Source organism: Mauremys reevesii, linkage group 8 (assembly GCF_016161935.1).
Source record: "Mauremys reevesii isolate NIE-2019 linkage group 8, ASM1616193v1, whole genome shotgun sequence".
Classification (NCBI taxonomy): domain Eukaryota; kingdom Metazoa; phylum Chordata; order Testudines; family Geoemydidae; genus Mauremys; species Mauremys reevesii.
This window is the reverse complement of record NC_052630.1, coordinates 58468543-58491598: the sequence shown is the minus strand read 5'-3', so window position 1 is coordinate 58491598 and position 23056 is coordinate 58468543. Positions and strand designations below refer to the sequence as shown.

General features: G+C 40.6%; 1 long non-coding RNA gene across 1 annotated transcript in view; it reads left to right on the top strand.

Moving 5' to 3' along the window:
- LOC120369715 overlaps positions 1-16963 on the top strand; it is a 28040-nt gene extending 11077 nt beyond the window's left edge. Inside the window, exon 4 of the long non-coding RNA XR_005583353.1 lies at positions 16364-16963. This is a non-coding gene — a long non-coding RNA (uncharacterized LOC120369715). The remainder of the gene's footprint in view (positions 1-16363) is intronic.
- Positions 16964-23056: the final 6093 nt, after the last annotated feature.

The following is a 23056-nucleotide window of genomic DNA, read 5'->3' as shown; positions in this document are numbered from 1 at the left end:
CTATATGGCAATCGCCGGCCTCCATCCCACCTATGGCCAGGGGAGTGGAGCGTAAATATATGGTGCCGTCTAAGGGGTATGAGTATTTATATGTCCATCCTCCTCCCTGCTCACTGGTTGTTCAATCAGTTAATGAGAGGGAACGCCATGGCCAGCAGGCGGCAGCCCCAAAATCGAAGGAGGCTAGGCGAATGGACCTGCTCGGCCGTAAGGTGTACTCAGCGGGTGCCTTACAGCTCCGGGTGGCGAATCAACAAGCCCTCCTCAGCCGCTATAATTACAACACATGGGCGGAGTTGGGGAGATTTACGGAACTACTCCCTCAGGATTCCTGCCAGGAGTTCGCGGCCTTCTTGGAGGAGAGAAAAAAGGTGGCCAGAACTTCCCTCCAAGCCTCGCTCAATGCAGCCGACTCAGCAGCCTGGACTCCGGCTTCAGGTGTTGCCATGAGGCGTATCTCATGGCTTCAGGTTTCCAACCTCCCACCTGAGCTGCAGTACACCATCCAGGACTTGTCGTTCGATGGTAAAGGCCTCTTCTCGGAAAAGACTGACCCTAGGCTGCAAAGCCTGAAAGACAATAGGGTCATAATGCGTTTGCTAGGCATGCACACGCCAGTGACCCAACACAGACTCTTCCGCCCCCAACCTCCCCGTCCGTACTTTGTGCCTAGAAACAGACAGGACTTTGACAGGCGGTGCGGCCGAGGTGGGCGTAGACGACAATCAGGACCCCAAAGGGGCCAAAATCAAGGTCTGTCGAAACCACCAGCGGGACCAAAATCTAATTTTTGAAGGTGCGCCCGAGGATGGCGTACCAATTACAGGCCAGGACCTTTCTCCTCCCTTCTCCAACCGTCTCTCCTACTTCCTCCCGGCGTGGTCCCAGTTAACCTCGGATCTCTGGGTCCTACGCACGGTGGAATATGGATACCACTTCCAATTTGTTTCAACCCCACCCTCCCACCCCGTCCCTCTTCAGGGATCCCTCTCACGAGCAATTCCTCTTGCAAGAGGTGCGGTCGCTCCTCGCCATGGGGGCTATAGAGGAGGTGCCGAAGAACAAAAAGGGCAAGGGGTTTTACTCCCGTTATTTCCTGATCCCCAAGTTGAAGGGTGGTCTCAGACCCATCCTCAACCTGCAAGGATTCAACCAGTTTATGATAAAGTTGAAGTTCCGTATGGTATCCCTGGGGACCATTATCCCGTCCTTGGATCCTGGAGATTGGTATGCTGCCCTCGATATGAAGGACGCATATTTTCATATCGCCTATTTTTCCTCCGCACAGGAGGTACCTCCACTTCGTAGCCGACCATCAGCACTTCCAGTTCACGGTCCTGCCCTTCGGCCTTTCCACAGCCCCAAGGGTATTCCGACGTCGGATACACGTGTTTCCATATCTGGACGATTGGCTCATCCGGGGGACCTCTGAGACACAAGTCACTCAGCATGTGGGCGTCGTCAGGGACCTATTCTCTCATCTAGGCCTGGTGATCAATATGGAGAAGTCCTCTCTGGTTCCCACACAGAGGTTAGACTTCATAGGAGCGACCCTAGACTCCAGTCTTGCCAGGGCCTGCTTACCACAGCCGCGGTTTCAAGCAATGGCAACAATCATCCGCGGTCTGCAGAATTTCCCGACAACCTTGGTTCGCACTTGTCTCGGTCTCTTGGGTCACATGGCTGCATGCATGTTCGTAACCAAGCATGCCAGGCTCTGCCTCTGTCCATTACAAACATGGCTCAACTCGGTATACCGCCTGAGCAGGGACTCAATAGACACAATAGTCACCATTCCCCCGAGCACTCTAAGCTCTCTAAACTGGTGGCTGACACCCTCCCTGGTGTGTGCAGGGCTACCGTTCCATCCGCCTCAGCCCTCAGTGTCCCTGACGACGGACACGTCTTCTCTCGGTTGGGGCGCGCACCTCGGAAGCCTTTGTACGCAAGGCCTCTGGTCACCTCAGGAGTTGACGCTGCACATAAATGTCCGAGAACTGAGAGCAGTCCACCTAGCGTGCCAGGCGTTCCTGCAACATTTACAAGGCCGCGGTGTCTCTGTTTATGGACAACACAATGGCCATGTACTATATAAACAAACAGGGAGGGACTCGATCTTCCCCCCTTTGTCAGGATACTATCAGACTCTGGGACTTTTGTATAGCCCACTCGAGAGACATGGTAGCGTCCTTTCTCCCGGGGGTTCGGAACACTCTGGTGGATCGACTGAGCAGGTCATTCCTCTGCCATGAGTGATCGATACGCCCGGATGTTATTCATTCGGTTTTCCAGAGGTGGGGATTTCCCCACTTAGACCTGTTTGCTTCCCGCGAGAACAGGAAATGCCAGATGTTCTGCTCCTTCCAAGGCCTCTCACCAGGGTCGATCTCAGACGCATTCCTGATGCTGTGGACGAATCGGCTGCTTTATGCCTTCCCGCCGTTCCCGCTGGTTCACAAGGTCCTGCTAAAACTCCACAGGGACAGAGCACACCTAATCTTGATTGCTCCAGCGTGGCCCAGGCAGCACTGGTACACCATGCTGCTCGACCTGTCACTAGCCAACCCGATTACCCTACCACTCCACCCAGACCTCATAACGCAGGACCACGGCAGACTTCGCCACCCAGACCTGCAGGCCCTTCACCTCAAGGCGTGGCTGCTGAATGGCTAAACCAGTCAGAGTTGCGTTGCTCTGCCTCAGTACAGCAAGTACTCCTGCGTAGCAGGAAGCCTTCCACCCAGTCAACGTATCTGGCCAAATGGAAGCGTTTCTCCTGCTGGTGTGGAACACACAGTGTTACCCCCGCTGAGGCCTCGATCCCAACCATCTTGGATTACCTCTGGTCTCTCAAACAGGAGGTCATGGCGGTATCTTCCTTGCGGTGCACTTGGCGGCCATCTCTACCTTCCATCCAGGGGGGAGTGGCCGCTCTGTGTTCTCACACCCTATGGTCTCTAGATTTCTTAAGGGCCTGGAGTGCCTATACCCACAGGTACGATGCCCCGCCCCAATATGGGACCTCAGCCTGGTTCTAACCACACTTATGTCTCCCCCATTTGAGCCGTTGGCAACATGCTCATTGCTATACCTGTCCTGGAAGACAGCTTTTCTCATAGCCATTACATCGGCCAGACGAGTTTCTGAGCTTCGTGCTCTAACGGTGCACCCACAGTATACTGTGTTCCACAAGGACAAGGTGCAGTTATGACTACACCCGGCATTCCTCCCTAAAGTGGTATTGGCATTCCATGTCAACCAGGATATCTTCCTTCCGATCTTCTTCCCGAAGCCGCACTCATCACGACGGGAGCAACAATTGCACTCCCTGGACATCCGTAGAGCGCTCGCATTTTATATCGAGCGGACAAAATCATTTCGTAAAACGCCCCAGCTCTTCGTCACAGTGGCAGACCGAATGAAGGGTCTACCTGTCTCATCCCAGAGGATCTCATCGTGTATCCGTACTTGTTACGACTTGGTTCATGTACCCTCGAGCCACCTCACCGCACACTCTACCAGGGCTCAGGCTTCATCTGCCGCCTTCCTGGCTCATGTACCTATCCAGGAGATATGTCGTGCAGCTACCTGGTCTTCGGTCCACACCTTTGCTTCACATTATGCTCTGGTCCAACAGTCCAGAGATGATGCAGCCTTTGGCTCAGCAGTTTTGCACTCTGCAACATCTCACTCTGACCCCACCACCTAGGTAAGGCTTGGGAATCACCTAAATGGAATCAATATGAGCAAGCACTCGAAGAAGAAAAGATGGTTACTCACCTTTGTAACTGTTGTTCTTCGAGATGTGTTGCTCATATCCATTCCAAACCCGCCCTCCTTCCCCACTGTCGGAGTAGCCGGCAAGAACGAACTGAGGGGCGGATGGGTTGTCAGGGGTATATATCTGGTGCCATAGCGGTGCCACTCCAGGGGATGCCCAGCACCCCTAATTGGAATGGATATGAGCAACATATCTCGAAGAACAACAGTTACAAAGGTGAGTAACCGTCTTTTACCATTGTAGTTTTCAAAGTTAGTGCTATCAAAGCATCACTAGGAAAAACATCTCAATATTACTTATGTTTATTATAAATCTGATACCAAGAATAAGAGGGGTAGGCATGTTAGTATGTATCCACAAAGAAAACTAGGAGTCCAATGGCACCTTAAAGACTAACAGATTTATTTGGGCATAAGCTTTTGTGGGTAAAAAAAACACTTCTTCATATGCATGGAGAACGCTTATGCCCAAATAAATCTGTTAGTCTTTAAGGTGCCACTGGACTCCTCATTGTTTTTATAACTCTTGTGTTGCTTCTTCTGCTGTCCTGAAATTAATATCACTACAGAACATCTGAATTGTCATTTTTTTCCCTTTAGTGCTATCCCAAATATTAGAGAAGTATTTAATATAATTACATACAGAGCTGCATTGTGTAAGGTGTACGGAAAATTCTGCATTCTCCTAATATTGTTGACATTGCATTTTCACTTGAGAGCATGTTCACTCTCTTCTTTGATCTATAAGTAAAAGTTAGGGATGTGCCCAAGCCACAAAGTTTGGATCCAGAGTTAGAGCCAACTTTCAACAAGTTGAAAGTATTGTGGTCTGATGATCCATCTGAGGCTCCTCTGTAATTGCAGGCAGAGAAAAGTGGGGAATGGTGCTAACATTCACATTCCACAACACAGGTTGTGATAGAGGACTCCACCCAACTACTGTGGCAGATTTTCAAATTAAGGGGCTGTAGCATATGATCACTGCACCTTTTCTATAAGGAGACTAAGGTCAACCAATGACTTTATTTCCCCCCGCCTGCAAGTTTCCTTTTTTTCCCCTCTAAACAAAAACACCTGTTTTGAGCCAGTCAACATGTATTATTGAATTTATTTTCTGTGGTAATTTAGATATTACTGTACACTTGTTGACTTTAATTTTACTTTGGTTGTTTGAAACTTTGAAGATACTTTGGCCCCTTAGTGTTATACTTTATTTTACATTTGCTCCTTGGCAGAGCAGTGCTTTGTTTCAGAGCCTTGCGGTGGGCCATTTCCTTTATTAGAACAACCAGTGACATGAAGTCATCTCCCAATGTAATTTATTTTACACTATGTATGTAAGTCCTATGGAGGTGGTCCAAATGGCATGCAGACAGCCCCTCTCTGCAGAAGCCTCCATTCAGTTATTAAAGCAGGCACTACTTTCTATTTTAAAATAAATACTCAATTTGTCAATGAAGAAAAAAAGAGCTGAACACTAAAAGGTAGACACAATTAAGTAATATTTCCCATGTATATTTTGCTCGGTTATTTAGTATATCTGAGTAGTTTTATGAATGGGGTAAGAGGAAAACATACCTACTAATTTGTCTGTAGTACATCTTCTTTCTCTTCATTTCTCCCCTTTGTTATCTCTCTCCAAGTTATCTAATCACCCCATCTATTTTACTCCCCATTTAGCCAAGGAAATAAGATAATAAAATTTAAAAACACATTTTAGAATGTTATGCTCAATTTACCACAAATCATTAAAAGGAATGTTTTAAGCTGAACAACAACAATTATAAATGGAGAAATTGTAGTATTTGTAATAATAGGCACCCTCAGAATATGATTAAAGAGAAGTTGGACAACGAAGGGAACTTTGCCGCAGAGAAGTTTTGAAGTATGAAAGAACATATAGTATTTGCCAAGGACACGCTAAGGATGATGTTTCTACTCTGATTGGAAAGACTTGCATGTAGATCACATCTGTAGGCAAAAAGCTACCCTTAGGGTACATCTTCACAGCAGCTGAGAGGATCAGCTGGGTACATACTTGGGCAGCTAACCCGAGCCATTGACTGTGCCACAGCAGCCACATTGCTACTTTTAGGTATTAACTCGAGCAGAGTTAGCCCTTGTATGTCTACCTGTGCAGGGAATTACACCACTCAGTTGCTTTGGAGACATGCTCCTAGTCACCCAGATGAAAGCCCAATGACAAAGCCCAGGCTCCAGACACTAATTTTTGGAGACTTAAAATAATCAAGGTTGAATAACAGTTTTGAATTTTATCCTAAGTTTCTTTTAGCCTTCTTTCTTGTGACAGCCTTTAAAATGTAAAGCAAACATTCATCAGTTATTTTTCTTACTGAACCAAGAGCAATTTTTTCAGGGCAAGGCATTTATCAGAAGAAAGGACTAATTTATAAGTTACAGCCCTGTAAAATGAGGACTCAACCTGAATGCTGTACACAGTACTTTTATTCTTCACACTTCTATAACTTAAAAGGAACTTAACCATATTTAAAAAATAATAGTAAAACAAAAAATCATGTTTGCCAAGTTTCAGCCTGAAGCAATTTTTAAAACTGGGTTAAAACTCCAGGAAATAAAGGTTAATAAATGGCAGCACTGAAAGATCCTGACCCAAAATGTTGTTTGCTGTAATTTTCTGTCATTACTTGTCACAAATCTTCCGTTCAGCTTGAATCTTGACATGTTGGATAAAGGAATGTCAGTAAAATTAGAAATTGCAAGAGTTCCAGAAACAAATGGATTTGACAATTGTCCCAGCCACACAGGAATAAAGACAAGATGCAACAGATGTGGTTTAATTAGGCTACAACTTTATTACAGCGCAGATCATCATTATTTCCTTAATCGTTTACACCTACCATGAGCCCTCCGTCTTCCCAACGTGACCCCAGCCCATTGCTGGCACCCCACCACCATCCTCCAGTTGTATGAGGGTAAGCAGGGGTTCTCTTTGCTGTACCAGTTGTTAGGAGCCCCAATCCTCCTTCCCCAGCTTCTTTAGGAGATGTCTTTCCCTCAGTCTACTTCCTACTCCAGTTTATCAGGGAACCAGACCCTATCTGGAACAAGTACCTGCACTGGATCCCTGCCATACCTGCTACCTACTAAGGTGCGGCATCTGAAGCTAACTTCATTACTTAGCCAACCACATCCATGACCTGCTGAGGGGAAGGAGAAAAAAAATCACCCCACTTTGGCCAGTCTGGGGGTGAGAGAAAAATTCCTTCCCAGAGAAAAAGGAGAGCAGTGTAATGCCTATAGCAGATCATAAAACCCCATTGCTACTCTGATCCTATGGGCAGGAGTGTAGGCGCTAATAGTCTGTGGTGAGGGAGGGTTCTGTTTGGAGAGCATAAGGTGTAAATGCTCATGGCATCATCTTCTACACTGTTATACTAAAAACAAAAATGAGATTGCATGTTCCAGATTTAGAAACAAAAATTAGCTCCCTATGACATGATTAAGGTGGGCCCTGTCAGGTGCAGGGTGAGTGTACCCCCCTTCCTCGGGGAACAGGGGCAGGTACACAAGCCTTATGTGCCAATTTGTCCCAACTCAAGTCCGCACATCTGGGCTTAGCTGTAGGGTAGAGTGGCCCAATGGCCAGAGTCTATGCAAATGGCCCCACTCATTCGGGGTAGTACAGCCTTGCAGCCAGAGTCCATGCAACATGCCCTCTACTGTCAAGGCAGTGAGGCCCAATGGCCAGAGTTCATGGGGGCACTGGTGACCCAGGTAGGAGGGCCCAAGCCCACCTGACTCCACCGGGCCCCAACCCAGTGCCCTAGTAGCGCTGGAACGACCAGCTACCAGCTCAGAGGGGAGTCCCACCAAAACATGCCGAGCTTATCTCGGTGGGAGATACCACTTTGACACCACCCCTGGATCACTTTCTACCACAGTCTCGGGTGTTGTAGTCCAGGAGACATTGAGATCTCTTAGTTCCCCAGCACCAGCCACTCCCTGGGGCTCCATAGGCTGCTGGGATCCGAGGTTGTGATCCACAGGCTAGAGGACATCCTCAGCAGGAGCTCCTGACACACATTCTTCCCCACCAGAGTCCCACTGCAACTGAGCCGGACTGCTCTCTTTTATACTGTTACAGCTAGAGCATGCCCATTAGGGAGAAGGGGGCATGGCTACCTCAGCCCACAATGGGGCATTAACCCCTTCCCATCTGGTGCGGGGCAAGTGTGCCCCATCACACTCCCCCATTGTGTACTTCTTTGAAAGATGTTGAGAGATACTCTCTATGCTCACCAAAGTGGGCGCACTTTTATCTCCCTTTCAGTCTAACTTTGGCATTGATATCTGACTAGATTTCTAATTAGAAATATTTTATATATGTAAAAATAACTAAAGAAGTGAAAACTCCAAGCTAAGGACTATCTGAATGCCAAAATGTTACAAGATTATTTTGCAGGTATAAAGTATGATCTAAAAATACTTTCCCAAGAAAAAATTACACATTTCAGATGTTATGTACTGAGAACATAATGGAAAGAGAAATAGTATGGGAAAGGAATGGTATGCCATGAAATAAGTGTAGGGAGAACATGTGTCCCAGTACCCATTTCTTCCATCTGTAAAATAGGCCTGGTATTTATGCATCTTTTTAAAGTGGCACAACTTGAACACAGTTCTCAATTACCAACCATTTAAACCGATGTTTTCCAGTTGAGATGGTCTGTTCAGTGTTTTAAGCCTTCTTGAAAATTTCTCTCCATTTCCTACACAGTTTATTTTATAGACCCCTGGCTTAGCACTTTTGTCACTTCATCCTTGGATTTTTGAAATGGCATTCATCAAGCACAAGGATCAAGCTCAGACTTCAAGAGAGACTCTATAGTCTGTACTGAAACACGTTATTTCATATATTTTAAACCTCTGTCTAGATTAAAAATAAGAGGCCTGTGAGAGGTACATACAAAAAAATGTGGTGCTTGAAGATGGCCCTTATTTGTGTGACTGCCAGGACATCTCAGCAGCTCTGTGTAGATTCCTTTGGAGAGTCTGGAGGTGAATTTCATAGAATTATTACATTCTGTCTGCACGAGGGTCACTCCTCTTATCAGAAAATCTGTAGGAGCATTGGAGAGTTATGTGACCATGATAGGCTGTGTGTGCCCTATCCCTGGCTGAATCAAAAAGGGGTTAAACCTTTTCCCTGGCTAGAGAGAAAAAACTGAGCCTGTCAGCTCTGGAGTCTTTGTAGGAGAAGAAGGAAATTTTCAAAGGTACAAATAGGCATTAACAGTGAGTTAGGCACTTATCTCAAGGGGAGTTAGACACTTCACTGCTCTTTGTATCCTTAAAAATCTCCCCTCACATTTTTCCTCTTAATCCAGTAAAGAGGTTTAACCATTTCTTGGTTCAGCCAGAGACAGGACTTTATATATCATGTCATACTGAAACATTCTTGTGAAAACTGTCAGCAAATGCAAACTGGAAAATTTTCTCTCATTGCTCATTTCTAGGATTATCAAAGGGGATAGAAAGCAATTAATAAGATAATATTTCTAGAGTCTTTAGTATTCCTTAGGCAGAATTTACCATCACTCTCTGTCCATCTGGACTGCTTTGATTTTATTAATTTAATTTTTAATCTGTTGGATGTAGTTGCAATGCCATGAGGCTAAAGAGACCAATTTTTGCCTTTCGTGTTATCAAATAGCAGTTTATTAAATGGATATAGGGAAAAAATGGTGTGTAAACTGAACATGTGATTAATTGGGAGACCCTTAAAGCTATTACCCCTTGTAGCTCTGATGCTTTTATTGACCTGCATAAGTAATACAAATCCCCATCTCTAGATCTCAAAGTGCTTTACCATCCATTATTATCAGTTGGGGAAACTGAGACACATACAAGTGCCTTGCTCAAGGTCACCCAATAGACGTGGGACAGAGATGGGAATAGAGTCTAGGTCTACCTGAATTCTAGGTCAGTGTTCTAGCTAGTAAACCAGACTGATTCCCTAAAGACTAAAGATTGTTTTCACTGAAAATATGTACCTACAGATATTTATCAGTATTTATCGGTTTTTATCAGAACTGCTGGCATTTTAAAAATTGTGGTTCTTGGTAATGAAAAAAACTAAAGGTAAAATGTAGAGTATTGTTCCAATATATGTTTAAAACAGAAAATACAGAAGTACATTGTTCATTTCAAGAGTTGTGATGGATTGTCTGTAGACCTATTTTTGCATGGAAGACTGCCTCTTACAATATGTGGCTACTACACTATGTAGAAAATTATAACTTTTATTTCCGAGTCACAGTACATAGATTTAATAATTTTGTTTGGACCAATTTGCAGTAACAAAGGGAAAATATATGAGGAAATGTAAAGTGAATACTTAATTATACAGCCTGGTTACTCCACTTTACTGTGAAGAAACCGCATTCCATGCCTTGTTGATCTAAGAATGATTTTATGCATGGATTTAAAGTAGCAATGAGAAAAAATAAGGCTGGTGGAAAAGTGAAGGACTGTAATTATATTTTGACAGTCCATGTGGCTCTTGTAAGAGGAATAGTTTTGTTGTTGTTTTAAACAGGTAAGTGAGCTATCCTTTCTAGCCATTCACAGTCTTTGTTTAATCCTGAGCTGATGGTGTCAAATTTGCAGATGAACTCCTCTGATCCTTTCTAAAGGTTTTGGAAAAAAAATGCATTCCCTTAGAACTGAGATCAACTCTTGATGAGGGCTGTCAGATACCACATTGATCATTGATTAGATACAGAGAGATATATTGAGGCTAGGGCTAAATACTGAACAATTAATGCAAAAGATGAATAAACATGCTAGGCCAAATTCATATTTTTTGAGTTGAGAGAGCAGACACAACCCCACCAAACTCTCCAGACACCTCTTCCCATCCTCCAGCATTATCTTTGTTATGCCTGGTTTCAATTTCAATTTCAGACTACTCTGCTGAGGCCTTGCTCCTAGCAAAGTCAGTCATAAAGAAAGCAAAAGGATTGCTCCACCCAGACATCATAGAAAGAGGGACAATATGCAATGTCATCAGCATCCTACTTTACACTGCATCCGAAATACCTCTCTGTGTCCCAGAGCAGATTTTCATATGCATTAAACAGAAGCAATGAAAGAGTGTTACAATTATCCAATGAGAGGATCCTTGGAGAAAATAAGCCCATCACCCCCTTCTGGAGAAGAAAAACAAAAAGCGAGGGAAATTTAAAAAAAATCACAACCTTCACCCCGTCTTTTCAATCAGCTCTCTATGACATCCACTAAAGTCAATGGAAAGAGTCATACTTTCTTCAGTGGAAGGAAGCCTTGAAAGCAAAGATCTAAAACTGCTAGTATCTCCCAGATGCATCATATCTTGTGAAACCTTAAATATAATGAGGTTTTCACTAGCTATGTCTTCACTGAAAAAAAAAGTGCTTTTACATCATGATAGCTAACTCGAGATACCTATCTTGATATAAAAGCTAGTGGAGACAAGACACTGCTAGTGTTGACTGCTATGTAGCTAGTTGAGGTCAATTGCAGGTGGGAGATATAGGTGACTTCATGTGATGTAAAAATACATGTATATTTTACACTGAAGAAATAGCTACTTTAATATAGATGCTCCAATTCTTTCCAAGCTATTTTCAGTATAAAACGCACCCTCAGACCACAGGCAGTCCATTTATGTAAACAGTTAGGGTGTGTGTATTGTATTGTATTGTATTGTATAGCCAATTGATTTCTACAGCAGCCTCGTTTCTGCAATCCCTGCATTTTATGTGTTAAATTCAGATTTTTAGTGTAATACACCAATCATCCTGCACAAAATCTGTGAAGAAAATATTTGCATCTGTATTTGTTTCGGGAACTATCTGCAATATCAGAAGAGACTTTATCTTGTTTCTGCAATGCAAATGGAAGTAATTATTTCCAGTTCTTAAGAGCATAGATTTCTTTCACAGTCACTCTAGCTAAAAGCTGGAAAAGGTAAGCATTTAAATAAGCTCACCTTTTAATGTTCAATCCCCACATATTAGAATATTCTGTTCCTTCGAAAGAAAGCCTTAAGATATTTTGTTCTTAATAGGTTAGCATAAAAAGGTAGTTACAAATTTACACGCTGTAAATCATTTTTCTCTCCTTAAAAATACTTGATCTGCCTTCTGTTGGTTATGTTTCTGGACATATATTTAGGATCTGAACCTGTAAACCTTTATTCAAATGAATAGTCTATAATTAGTATCAGTATATCATTTGCAAATATTATAGTAAGACTAACAGTGCATTTACAACTGCTTGATATTTTCACATAATTTAATCATATTGTTAACTCTATTTTCTGGTACTTTAATCTTTTAAAAAAACAAAACAAAACACTGCCCAGAAGTTGTATGCTTACCTTAAAATTCCAAGTACTTGGTGCCACATAGTAAACCAACTGAAGTGAAGAAAATACTCTGCATTTAACCAATAATAAATTTCCCCAGGTAATCTATTAAACCTGGTGTGATTGTGGTGGTAGTTGTGGTGGTAGTGAGGGATTCTCCCCAAAAAAGCATCTACTGAGACATTCTTATCATTGTTGTCCATGGTATTTCCAAGAAAAATAAAGCTGCTTAATAAAATGAACTCGGAGGTATCACTCTAGGTGATCTGGACTGATACTAATTAGGTATTTGTATATTACCATGAAGCTAATTCAAAAGATTTTATTTTTTTGGTTCAGTAGGGAAAATAATTTAATTTAATTGAAAACTCCTGGGGAAGGAAGGTTAAGTGGTGAGTAACATTCTACTTTACTATAATCCAGGGTTTGAGTCTAATTCACAATTGCAGTACTCCACTGAAACGCCATTGAAATCAATGAAGTTACATCAGTAAAAAAACAGAGTAGCACAGTGATGAATCATTCCCCTTCTCTTCACTTAATATAAGTACCACTGTGGCCATATTAAAAAAAAAACAACCAACCAACCAACCAACCAAAAAACTTATCACACAAGAACTCTAACAAATTGTTTAACATTCCTGAACATATTCACCTTGAGATATTGTGTTGTGATGGCAAGTACCATGTTTTTTATCAGATTACAGTAAAAACAAATAAACTATAGTAAATTATTTCTCTAGAAGGAGAGAATTTACAGCAGAAACTTACAATTAACTAGAAATAGAAAATTGGAAGAAACAACTGCTTCATTTATTCCCAGCTCTGCTTCCTGGAATGAATAACATTCTAAGTGGGCACAGTCTTCTGTATGCAAACACAAATGCATCTTTAGTTCCCTTAAACTATTAACCCATGCTATTTCTTCTTGTAGACTTATGAAAATATCAATGACCCTTTGAGTGAAGAAGTCTTGTCTTTGGCCAGATTTACAGCTTGTGTCAACTGCAATAGCAGTATTAATTTCAGTGGAGCCAAGCTGATTTACACAAGCTGAGGATCTGATCTATAGTGTCCAAATTAAACCTTTCTTGTCTTAGTTTAAGGTTATGCCAATGGAACATAGCCTTTCCCTAACCCAGGCCCAAGATCTCTCATTGACTCTTTTCCACCTTGATCTAGTTTTCCTCAGAAACTTTTTTCTAGACTGAGCTTTTATTTTACAATTTGATTTTCCTTTTGAATGGGACCACTTTACAACATGTGTTGTTGGATTTTCTGTTTTCTATTTCTGCCTCCTTCTTAAACCTTCCGATCCATATTGGTCATGTATTTGATTTTGTGTATACGATGGAATAAGATTAACAGGATAAACATGCCTTTTGTTTTTCAAAATCAAAACCAAAAAATGAAAAGGTCTAGACTCTAGGATAAATTGGTGTCACTCCATTGATATATGCTAGCTGAGAATTTGACCCAGTATGTTTAGTCTATTCAACCCATTCTCCCCAGATCATTTAAACTCATAAGGCCATATCCTCCCATGATCTGTTAGAAAAACTTCCACTAAACACCAGGGCAACACTTACTGGTGGATCATAAGAATACATAGCCCATAATCTACAGCATCCTCTCCTATCTTTAACTATTCAAATATGTTTCAATTACTGCTCTCTAGGAGTTACAAGTAAATATTTAAACTGTACAAAACTGAAGGCTGGAACAAATAAGAGATTTTGCTAGAGAACAAAAATAGCGTACATTCCAAGTAATGGGAACTGTACCACATGTTAAAAGTAAGTAGATACCACTATATTTGTGAACATTTATGTAAATTATTTTCAAAAGAAAAGGTTTAAAATGTACAGATGGCAATAAATCTCTTGTCTGCAACAACATAACCAAATAGCTTAATATGTATGTATGAACTGATTTCAAAGTTTTCATTGTGGTGCTTACAGCAATCTCTCTCTCGGTGTTTTTGCTATGTAACTCCGTGCTGGTTACAACTATCTCTATAACAAGAGACAAAATTGTGTTTACCCATTTATTCTTCCACATAAGGACTAATGGCTGTAAAAGCAAATTGAGCCATGAAACTATAAAATTATTTAAAACTCCATAACGAAAAGTTACACAAATCAGTCCCACAAAAAACGATGTCCCACCCTGCAAACACTTGTGCACATGCTTACTTTTAGGCATGTTTGCAGTGTCATGGAATGTAGTCAGATTACTCACATGCTTAAATTTAAACCTTTGCAGAATTGGCATCCTAGTGGATCCTGACCACTAGCAAGTGATCTCTCCAGCTTTAAGATCCCTTTTTTATTAAAAATGTGGTTTGCAATAATTTCTAATGCTCTAGGCTTTCATTTAGTGTTGTCCAGGAGGGACAAATAGATGGGGTTTTCATAACAAGGCCTGATTCTGAACTTTACTTCTCTGCACAAGCTGAAGCTGGTTGCATGATATAGGTGATATTCACAAGCTACAAGTAAAAGGTACAAACTATGCCTGCAACCATTAATATCTGGCAGTCCCCTCAAAACACAATATTAGTTCTACAAAGTATCCATTAATGAATGGAAGTGTGATTTTTGGGGAAAGAGGTGGTCCTTCAAAAAAACCCAAAGAGCTAGGCAAAAGTTCAAAGCCTCACTTTCAGATGATCAAGTATCATGCATCCATTGCATTAGGAGATGAGAGACCCGTATCATACACTCCAGAGAGAGAGAACTCATGCTGATGTAATTTGGGGCTCCCTCTGCAAAAGAAAAAAATTTCAAGTTCTAGCCCATACTTCACCACAGATTTCATGTCTACTATATAATACAGATCACTCCAGTCTGTCTCTCTAACAGTATAGTAAAAAAAACCATGATGGTGATGTTATGATAACAGTTGAAGGTTTAATAACATGTAAGAGATGATAACTAACGTGGGAACAGGCCATGAAGTTCTCTAAAAGGGAAGACAACTTTGACATATTGAATAATGACGACCTAGTGGAAGGATATAAAGAGAGAGATGGCGTGGTTGAAGCAACAAGCCAGGAAACGGATCCTTGCAATAATATTATGAATGGATATAAGTGGGATAAAATTACATTTATCATGGCTAGAGAGGAGGCATTGCAGGACTTAAGATGCAAAATGATGAGGGTCTTCATGAGACTTTTAGCATTGGGGATAAAGGGGAAAAATTCGATCTTAGAGCTATAGATCAGTGAAATGCCAGATCAAACTAGAAAAACTTTGGACTCCCCTCTGGCCACTATTCAACAGAAAATTAGATTTTAAGATTAATTTAGTGATGATTAATGGTTCCAAATTAATGGGCAATGCACACAAAGGTCCTTTTTTTATCCTGAGAACGTATTTGCCAGAAGTGGCAGCTGTCATGCCACAGTTGTAGTTTGCTCAATCTGAATCTAAATGAGCCACCTTCTCTGGGTGACAGGGTATTGCATTTTCCTTGCCACTCCAGTATTCAACCTTTCTGGCGAGACTGCCAACAAGGGTTCTAATTATAATGATGGTATTTATGACAAAGACCACTGGATACCTGCACACTTGGAACTGTACTGAGACCACTAATTCATAGCAAACTTGAGTAGTGAACAAAACACCAAGTCATATGAAAACTATCAGATGCTAACTTGTTCACTACCAACAGGGGATGGAAGTGTACAATGCTTTTGAACATAGTATGAGCATACTGAAAACTTTTGCCTACAATTATTACGATGCATCTAATGTATAAAGCATAATTGAAGTACAGTATTTATATAATTTTGGATTATTACTTTTGTTTTACATTTCTTCTTGTAATTTTTTTTTTGGTAGATTCATAACTTGGTCTGTGGGAAAAAAAAGTCATTATTCTAATTAGAAAAAAATATATGCTGATGGCTTAGTCCATCCTCCAACAAATCAATAGTTAATTAAAAGTATGTCAAAATCCAAATACTGTTTATACATTTTATGGTGGGTATGGGATGGCACATTCTCTCTCTCAAATCTCTCTGCTCTCTCTCTCTCTCTGCTCTTGCCACAGCTAGAAAACCCTCCATAGTTTCCCCACGACTGCGTCAGATGCCTCACAACTGCTTTTCAAAAGCTCCAGTTAAAAACACTGGACACTTCTGCGAGTCTAGCCTATTTTCTCACAGTTCTCTTGGTCTCCCAGCAGGCCTTTTGGAAATCCCCCACAAGCTATTACTTCAGGCAGCTATGCCAGGAACTGAAGGATGGGTCCCCAGAGGGCAATGCCACTACAATGGTGAAGTACAGCCAAGTATGGAGAAGGGGCACAGCTTCACAAAGAACAGCACTGTTCGGATGGATACTTGCACCAGTGGTATCCCATTGGTTCTGTGCTCAAGGGGATGCAACCAGTGCTTGCCTGAGTGTAGCTGAATGAAGACCGTGTTCATTTTTAAACGTAATAGTTGGTACTGGATTCACTCACAAATTGATTTTTTTTCATACCTGATCTTTTTTTAACATAAACAAACAAACAAACAAGCCAAGAAAATGTGTTCCCATGGAGCCTCTCACACACATTACTAGCCTCTAGCTAATTTTCACATTCCTGTTTTGACCTCCCAGGAATAATGGTTTATAACTGCAATGCTTCAAGACTTTTAGATAGGCAGGTGGTAGCAAATCCAACCCCTTCTCTGTCATGCTCAGCCCTCTGCATCAATCTGATATATCATCTTCACCCAGGGTATTTCTACACTGCAATTAATCCACCCGCAGTGGGCCTGTGTCAGCTGACTCAAGCTGTGGGGCTGTAAAATTGTAGTGTAGAAGTTTGGACTTGGGCTGGAGCCTGAGCTCTGGGACCTTCCCCCTTTATGGGGTCTCAGAGCCTGGGTGCCAGCCCAAGCTTGAATATCTGCACTATAATTTTACAGCTCCGCAACCAGAGTCCCGCGAGCCTAAGTCAGCAGACACAGGCCAGCTGCAGGTGTTTAATTGCATTGTAGACATACCACAAGTATAGATGCTGGAACTAGGGGTGGTTTTCATTATATACAGAGTTTAAAGTTTGGTTCAATGGCTTTCAGCACAACCACTATAAAAATGGTTCCACCACCCTGGCCGCAAGTGAGTTGCAGTCCCTGTAACTTCTTCAAAGACACTGCCTAAGATCAAACACTACTTTTCCCAGAAATAATTTAGCAACCACCATGTGTGAATTTCCAAGTTTAGCCCAACCAATGTTTCCACATGCACTAGGGTCAGTACAAATGCCATATTACAGCATTGGATGGAGAGTCACCTTCCAAAAACTGTGAGCTAATCAGTTTATTGCAATGGAATTTCTCCCGCCTTTCCAAATGGGAAATTACATTTACTCTTTTGAAGTGTATTAATATCTTTAATCAACATTGCTGGAGTTATTGTAAAGAGAATAATGTTTTCATTATCACCAAGGAAAATTAAACAAAACCATTGTGCTGCTTTGGAGAAAATAGGATCCAGCTCTATGCCTGGCATAATAATGTACTGTGTCAGTGTGAGATTTTAATAGTATTTTATTACAGGAATGGAATACCCTGAGGAAAAAAGTATAAAAACATCCCCACTTGTAGCAAGGGAATATCCATTTTCCATTATAGTATTCATCAAGCCAGACAGAAATGACAGATGTTATGTTTCCAATTTATGTTTGTTCTGTATTGATATAAAATTGATTTTGAATCAGTTATTTTAACTTATCACTGTAATTTTACCTGTGTCTGGACTTTACATTCTTTACTGGGGGAGATGGAGGCGGAGTGTTGTCTAGTGGTTAGACCACAGGAGTTACACCTCAAACTATGTGCTTCCTCTAGCAGTATGTCCCCTGGAGTGCCAGCTCTGCAGGGGTAGAACCAAGTTTCCATCCACCTGTGTAAGTCAGGGAGAAAAGGCCCTTCAGCAGCTGTTCTTCCCCAGCATTGATTCCTGTGATATGAGTTGTGAGTGCAGAGCAGTAAATAGTCTTCTTCATGGGCTCACAGCCAGGGTTATGATCTAGCCCCAAATGACTAATATGTTATAACAGTCAATATCAAAAGATGATTGGTTGGTTATTGAGCTAAGAGTGTTATCATTTTAGTTACATTAGTCAATTAAAAATTAGGTTCTTTATTTTTCTTGTCATAAAGTCATGGGGGAAGAAGAACAGAATCTGAGGTACTGTCACATGAACCCAGTGACACAAGAAAGTCTGTCATCATAATCAAAAACTACATTCTGTGCTTCTGAGCTGGGTAATCACATGTATTTGCTTTCTTCCTCAATGCCAAGAGGAAAGCCAGTTATCACATTTGACTGACTAGACGAAACCCATACTTTAAACCAGGGATACTCTGACTGAGGCTGGGAAGCTGCAAGTGACTCCTGCGGCTGATATTAAAACAGTGTGTGATTTAATTATTAACCAATTTTAAGTTATTATCCAATCCAGATGTTGTCACTATGTTATTAACCAATTGTAGTTGAGAAAATAATACTAATACTTGGTCAATAATATATATGGTGAATGAAACAATGAATTCACACTACTGTCTCTCTTTTGGATAATGTTGATCGCTAATTTGGCTCCTGAACCACTGAGGTGTGAGTAGCATTGCATTAAACTGTTGGGGAAAGAAGGGGGACTCTTAAGGAATCTGAAAATACTATAGATCACTTACTTTGGGACCATAAGCCAATGCTAAATAAATAAATGAATAATAATAGTAATAATAATTAATAACAATAAACTCCATGGACAAGCATGCTCTACGTTTGAACTATTTTTCCCCAAAAAAACATTGTCAACACTTTTATATAGGCAAGAGGATTGCGATTCATTCCAATTTTAGTGTTCTTAGCAATTCCAGGGATAGTCCATATATTGACAATGGGGATTATCATTAATATCTCCAAAACTTTTGAAATGGATTCACTATAGGTATATCCTATAACTTTGTGTTCATTTAATCTTGTATTGCAATGCACTTGGATCTCACAAAGACAGAACTTTTTTCCCCTTGATACTTTAGTATTTACACTGGATAAAACAAATGTTAAATTCCATCTGTCTGTTTAGTGCTGTGAAGTAGTTCCAAGATGCTGCAGGCAGCCTTGATCCCATAGAGAAATCTTGCCTAAAAAGCCCCACAAGCTTTATCAAAAAATCCCAAGAGCAAATGAAAACAACCCTCTTATTTCAAGCTTTGTGGGGGTTTATATTTTCCATCCCTTTCATTCTTCCTGCTACTAACTAGTTTCACCACATACAGTAAGAAGTGAGATTATCCACCAGACATCAGCCAGAGAATCTCCTCACAAACATTTCCACATATGTTAATATTGAGAAATACAGCTACAACAACATTTGTCAAAAATGTTAGATTATTACAAGAGATAAATTCCTTTCATTCTCATCCGCAGCATCCAATAAATGCCAGGTCTCTAAAACAGAATGAAAGCAGGAATAGACAAAAACAGAAAATCAGGGAGAGATCAGACTACAGAGAAAGGAGAGCATTTTAAGGAGCTTCATCTATGTTTTGATATGGGTCAAATAAAAATAAACCCATCAGTTTACAAATGGTAAAATAACCCACCTCACTTGCAATATACCAGATGAATTTATATATCTTAAACATATTCCTAGATGGGAAAGTACTAAATAAGTAGTTTTCCTAGGTGCCTGGTTTGATTGACCAGTGGTTTCCAACATTTGCAGGCAAACATTTATCAGACTAACCTCTACGGTTCCTGCTTGTTCCCACCATTTTCTTTTCAACTCTGTAGGCCAGATCCTCCACTGATGTAAACTGTCCTAGCTACACTGATTGCAGTGGAGCCACAGTTATTTACAACAACTGAAGAACTGGTCTCTTGTGTTTTATACCATAATGGAATCACACCCTTCGCTAATCTTGTCATTGGAATATGAAAAATGCAAGATTTACTGTGATTGGAGAAAGCATAACTGAGTGGGAATTGTGCCATGGTGAGGTGCCAAGTATGAGCACAGGTATGAGCTCCTCTCTGTAACAGTAGCTTAGAATGACAGTCATAAAAGCCTGAAGCATAGCACTGTTAGGGAACCTAACATGTTCGCATTTAGATCAGGATTACAAAGAGAAAATTCAGATTGAAAGGGCCCCAATAATGAAGTACAATTTTTGCATAAAATCTGCTGAAAGACCAATCGTCCATCTAATCTGTCTGCTTCTTGCATGGAGAACAGTGTGTGTGTGAAAAATGAATATTCTTTGAAGGCTCATATGAACTACATATGACTACAGAAGGAATTTCCAAGACTAACATTTCCTGTAGGTTTTCCTAATTTTCTCTCTATAGATGATGAGTATATTTTCAAAGGCTCATAAGGATGCTCAACTCTCTTTAAAACTCAATGGGAGTTGAGCTCCTAAATCCCGTAGGCCCCGTTTGAAATTCCCAGCATAAAGAAATAACAGCTTAATCATGTGCAATGATATTATGCAGATCCTGTAATCAGAGACATTTCTTGTAAAACAGGAAGTTAAGATTGTGTGGGGGGGGGAGGGGGACTGTATTTAACTTTCAAAGTTAGCTCTCCAGTAAAAGCTCCATTCAGTGTAATGAATGAGAACCCAAAACAAAATACAAAATTTTAAACATACTCCACATAGCATCTACACATAGCATGTAGGCAAAGCAGCGCCAGTATCAGCCAGGTGGACTCCCAGCATACTTAGCTACAATGGCTTTGCACATTTGCTCCCTCAGATGAGAGGTTTTGGTTGTCTTTAGGAAAGAAAGATCTTCTCACTGTAGTTATAAGAATTGCCTCTGCTAAATAATATTGCGTTGAGCTGTGTGAAGATTTGCTGTGGCCAATGACCCTCAAAATTTCTCACGTTTTCCCTTTTGTGGAGTGGTCAGATTAGTGAATGCACAATGAACTAGTAGAAAGCACATGTTGACACTGTTTCATGCTTTAAAGTTAGTTTCCACACTGCCTACAAAGTAGATCTGGATTTCTTTTCTTTTAATAACTTAGTTTTAAGTTTATACTGAGAAAATTTGACAGTGAGATCATTTCAAAAGCACACAAACAGAGGCCATTGTAGATCTAGGATTACATTTGGCCCGTTAACTTCTGCAAAAAGATGGGGCTTGAAGTTCCGAGGTCCTCACCATGAATACAACTTCACATAGACAGAACTCTTTGTCCACGTAGAAGCCTAATGAAATCAGTGAGACCCATGCAGTCCCATGTGAATCAGTTGCAAGATCCAAGCCTAACAAATACTCAATTTAATGGTTATGGACAGTGGTAAAACATATTTGTAACATTATTTGTAAATATCTTTTAATTAATCTTTGAACATTTAATACACAGAACTGCTCAATGTTCCTTTCTTTTTTTGAGTGTGTGGCTTATCTGGTTTCACTAACTCCAAGCATTCAAAAGCCATGAGTCATGAACCCTAAAAAGTCATGAGTTTGGGTTCAAAATCATGACTTTTTTTTAAATTATGGGTTTATTTTTCCTTCCAGTGTTTGAGCCTTTAGTGTTCACATTTTGAAGTTGGTTTTTTTTCCAAAACCATGAGACCAGAAACTTACCAGCTGTTTTTGTTTTGATTTGTTTTAAAAAGAAAGCTGAGAGTTACACATCAGAACATAATTCCAGGAGCAGGAACTTGAATAAAAATACAAAATATTGTAGAATTGGTGACACTGTTATATTGGCATGTAACCTATGTAGAGCTTTATATGAAATATATGTTTATTTAACATACAATCCTAAAAGCTTTTCATTATAATTACAAAAGAGAGCTCATCCAAGCCATTTACTATAGCATTTTTTTCTTCCTATTAGGAGTCATTTTCCTGTTAAAAAATAAATACTATTAGATTAAAAAAAATAGAGATACAATTGCCTTCAAAGATGTTCCTTTTCAGAACAAACAGATGGTATAGATAGTGAGATTACTTTGTTAATAGAAGCTTTTTTCTCTAGTACTGAAGGACTGTTAACAGTGGGAAGGAGATATAGAAGCATCTAGGCTCTTAAATGCACTTTCTGTACTATGCAGTCTAACTTCTTTGTTGTGTTTGAAGCTGTCAGACTGGTCACAACTACAGTTACTTCTTATTACCGAAGAAGAAAAAATGTTGGTTTGAAGATTTTTAAATGTATCAGGGCTGCAAACCTCTTCACCTCTAGATATTTGACAAACTGTAGTGTTTCTTATGTATGCTATTGATATGGGGCAATTAATTCAATTTCCTATATGGGTTTTTTTTGTTAGAGAGCTGCAGCACTGTTTTAGAGGCTTTTAGGCTTCCTATTTTTTGGTGCTTAATAACAAAGGGTACTTTCTGGTACTGCAGTTATGGGTCAGTTGCCCTTCCTATTATAAACCCCTGTTTCAAGGGGAATTACAATTCTGCAATAAACTATACTCCCTGCTCCACTGCCCAAACCCCTTTCTATTCCAGTCTAAAGAAGGACATTTTATGCTATTAAACTCAGCCTACATTTCTGAGTTGGTATTAAATGCAATATATTTGGTGTGTGCATTAAGGAGGAATGAAAAATAGACACTTTGGGGATTCTGTTAACCAAATAAATTATGTTATATCCTTTAATTACATTATTCTGATTACTATTTTTGGAATGGCTGGTAAAGTAAGAGTAATCAGTTGTGAGCCAGAGTAGCTCAAATAGCAGTTGCGTCCAATTTATAATGGATCTTGTTGGGCCTAATTGGGGTAGAGCAATAGACGCTTTTACTTCTGTTGGCTGTTTGAATTCTGCTAGCAGCTATAAAAGCTTCATTTTGGGTGCTCACTAAGACAGAACTACTAAGTTCTTTAACAAGAGGAAGGGTGT